This window comes from Agaricus bisporus, assembly GCF_000300575.1.
Source record: "Agaricus bisporus var. bisporus H97 unplaced genomic scaffold AGABI2scaffold_1, whole genome shotgun sequence".
Classification (NCBI taxonomy): Eukaryota; Fungi; Basidiomycota; class Agaricomycetes; order Agaricales; family Agaricaceae; genus Agaricus; species Agaricus bisporus.
Window position 1 is genome coordinate 3,075,441 of NW_006267344.1, and position 4,499 is coordinate 3,079,939.

Consider the following 4,499-nt stretch of genomic DNA (forward strand, 5'->3'; position numbering starts at 1 on the left):
CAAACGTATACTACAAAGGATAATTAGAGAGTACACTTCGAGATATGTGGCCTAGGCAAAAACAAGGTCATATTAGGAATGCCTTGGCTACAGATGCATAACCCTGAAATCGATTGGGAGAAAGGAGAGGTAAAGATGACCAGGTGCCCAGACGGGTGTGGGTACAAAGACAAAGGAAAAACAAAAGAAAAACAAGAAGAAATACGAAGGATAGAGGAACCAAAGAAGTCAACACGGCAGTTGATGAAGGAAGCACGAGAGGAAGAGAAGAAGGAAAAGCCTGACATGTCACACAAGCAATATGCAGGATGGAAATTAGTTTCCTTCCCAAAGAAATCAAATTGGGGAACGGTGTTGCAATATAGATGCGAGGAGTGTGGAATCCAAACGTCGGAACACTTGCTGAGCAAACACAAATGCCCAGCAATGGAGGAAATGGCCTTAGACGAGTTTGGTATGCCATACGAAGGAAGTGATGACGAGGAGGAAGGGCCAACCATGGCCAAGATAGAAGCATATGAAGAAGAGCAGGCAGAAATCAGAGATGAGGAAGAAAGATACGAACGGGTGAACAAGGCAGTAGGGAGATTCACCACTCCTAAAAACATCATTGAAGGGATCGCATTGGGAGTTGAAGCAGCATTCGCTAGGGAATTGGCACGTAACAGGCGTGCTAATGGTAGAGCTGAGGGGTTGGCGCAACAACCCAAAGAGAAAGCTGAGGGGTGGGCACAATCACCCGGTGATGTGGCTGACCGATTAAATGGGGAAAAGGCAGAACGTCTAGAAGAAGATAACAGCAAGACAGCCACCGCGGGACAAGCGGAGGCTGGACAGGTACGTCCTAAACGAATAAGCGCCCAAAAGAAAAATAGGAGTAGAGAAGAAGGAGAGCAACTAGAAACGTGGGTGAGAGGAATGACAGAGGAGATGCCGGAGGAAGAAGAAATTCGAAGCATGGATTCAGTAGAACAAGTGGTACCAAGACGGTTCCACAAATTCCTTAAAGTATTCAAACAAAAAGAATCGGAGAGAATGCCTACTAGGAAACCCTGGGATCATGCTATCGAATTAAAGGAAGATTTCAAACCCAAGAAAGGAAAGATATATCCCTTATCACCAAACGAAAGAGAAGAAGTTCAAGCATTCGTTAAAGATCAACTCCAAAAAGGATATATCAGACCATCGAAATCTCCCCAGACTTCGCCAGTATTCTTTGTGCCAAAAAAGGATGGAAAGAAGCGGATGGTACAGGACTATCGATTTTTAAATGATTGGACAATTAAGAACAATTATCCTTTACCTTTAATTTCTGAACTTATAGACACTATGGGTAGCAAACGATTATTTTCGAAGATAGATTTACGTTGGGGTTACAATAACATTAGGATAAAAGAGGGAGACGAGTGGAAGGCAGCCTTTACTACTTTCATGGGTGCCTTTGAACCCACTGTTATGTTTTTTGGACTTACAAATTCGCCTGCTACTTTTCAGACTATGATGAACGAACTTTTTAGGGACTTAGTAAATACTGGAAAAGTGGCTGTATTTATTGACGATATCTTGATAGGAACAGATGATGAAGAAGAGCATGATAAGGTGGTGGAAGAAGTATTGCAGAGGTTGATGGACAATGATCTATTCGCAAAACCAGAAAAATGCGAATGGAAACGAAGTGAAATGGGATTTTTGGGATGTATAATAGGGAGAAACGGAATCAAGATGGAGGAAAGGAAAGTCAAAGACGTAGTAGAGTGGCCGACTCCAAAATGCGTTAAAGATGTACAAAGATTCTTGGGACTAGCAAATTACTATCGACGGTTCATTGAAAAATTCGCCAGTATTGCAAAACCATTACACGCATTAACTAAAAAGGACAAGAAATGGAGTTGGGGAGATGAAGAAGAGGAGGCCTTTGGTACGCTAAAAGCAAGATTCACATCACATCCAATCCTAGTAGCCCCAGAATTGGATAAAGAGCTAAAGGTGGAATCGGACGCGTCGGCTTACGCCACGGGTGGAGAGTTGGCAATGAAATGTGAAGACGGAAAGTGGAGGCCGGTAGCATACATCTCCAAATCAATGACGGAGACGGAACGAAACTATGACATTCACGATAGGGAGATGCTGGGAATTATGCGGTGTTTAGAAGAATGGAGACACTTCCTGGAAGGGGCGAAACATAAGTTCGAAATTTGGACAGATCATCGCAATCTAGAATACTTCGCGAAAGCCCAACAACTAAATCGACGACAAGCCAGATGGGCCTTATATCTATCTAGATTCAATTTCGAATTAAAATTCCGCCCAGGAAAGACAATGGGGAAGGCAGACGCATTGAGCAGAAGACCTGACTTTGAACAAGGAACAAAGGACGATAACAAGGATCAAACCTTGTTGAAACCAGAGTATTTCGCAATTCGAGCAATGGAAGAAGGTCATATGCTAATCAACGCGGAGGAAGAAGGAATATTAGATGAAATCCGAAAATCAGAAACAAAGGAAGACGACGTGGTAAAAGCAGTGGAAGAGATGAAGCGGGCAAAGGTGAAGTCGTTAAGAGGAGACGAGTGGAAACTGGAAGAAGGACTAGTGCTAAAAGAAGGAAAAGTCTATGTACCGAAAGACGAAACACTGAGGACAAAAATAATCCGACTACATCACGATACTCCCATTGCCGGACATGGAGGACAATGGAAAACAGTCGAAATGGTAACACGCAACTACTGGTGGCCAGGCGTCACTAAACAAGTCCAGAAGTACGTGGAAGGATGCGACCAATGCCAACGAAATAAGAACCGACCAACACCACCGGCAGGAAAATTAATGCCAAACCCTATCCCTACAAAACCATGGGCCGACGTATCCGTCGACTTCATAGTAAAATTACCAGAATCTCAGGGAATGGATTCGATTCTTGGTGGTGTGTGATCGCTTCAGTAAAATGGCTTCATTTTATCCCAACTACGGAAACGACATCAGCGCTAGGACTAGCTAAGTTGTTCAGGGATCACGTATGGAAGTTGCATGGGATTACCATAAACAGTGATCTCAGATAGGGGACCGCATTTGCGGCAGACTTTACAAAGAGTGAATAAAATGTTGGGAATCGACACCAGGTATCTACGGCGTTCCACCCACAGACGGATGGCCAAACCGAACGAACCAATCAAGAACTAGAGCAATACCTCCGATCATTTGTCGATCATAGACAAACTGATTGGCCTGATTGGTTAGCAACGGCAGAGTTTTCCTATAACAATAAAGAACAATCATCAACAAAGGAAACTCCATTTATGGTCAACGTGGGAAGACATCCAAGAACTGGCTTCGATCTTCGACGACAAGGCAATCACCCGGCGGCAGCGGACTTTGCGGACCGCATGAAACTTCAACACGAGGAAACTCAAGCGGCCCTAAAAAAGGCACAAGACGACATGCGGAGGTATGCGGATAGAAGCAGAGGAGAAGCGGTTAAGTACAAAGTAGGAGATAAAGTTCTATTGGCTACCCGGGACCTTCAAATCCAGGGACGACCTACCCGGAAACTTACGGAGAAGTTCATCGGACCATATACCATCAAGAAGATCATTTCCCCCAACGCAGTGGAAATAGATCTTCCCCGATCTATTCGGATTCATCCGGTGGTTAACGTCAGCCGAATAGTACTATATCGAGAACAAGTGGATGGACAAGGAAGTAGACCGGCACCGGCCGTAGAAATAGAAGGAGAACAGGAGTGGGAAGTGGAGAAAATCCTTAACGCCAAATGGCTCCGCGGAAAGAAGCGGTACTTAGTATGATGGAAAGGGTATACGGCAGAAGCAGACTCATGGGAACCCGAGGAAAACTTGGCTAACGCCAAAGAATTGATTACTGAATTCCACCAACTCTATGGGGAACTCAATAGGATACAGCACGTTCTACGTGACACCGGGTTCCAAGAAAGGGAACTACCTAATCGATTTACAGCCAAGACTTTATTCGGATGGGATGACAAACAGTTTGATGCCGAATATCTTAAGAAGTTGGAACGAAATTGGCGAACGTGGAGGTCTTGAAGGGTCGTCTCCGGAGGAGCCGACTTTAAGGAGGGGGTACTGTTAGAACCTTGCCAGAATGTCACGGCGTCACGCTGTCACATCTGTCACATATTTTATTATGTAATAATTTCCCTCTGCTGCTACAGTTCGACGGAGGCTAAACTATCGGCATACTGCTAAAATGGCGCAAGCTACAGATTTACCAATTGAACTCATTGATCTTATCTTTTCTTTCCTACCTCCGAACCATGCGGAGCAAGTACAGTGGAGGAGGGCGGCGGTGGCTATCGGAAGAGAACCCCGACCAGACGGATGGAGGTTAGAGGATCGTAGGTGCGTAGTGTGTGGAAGAGTGACGTTGATAATGTGGGACGAAGTATTGGAGAGACCCTGGATGTTGCAGCGATGGAATAACCCGGACTTCCGTCGTTGGGAACCGGTCCGGTTCTTACGATG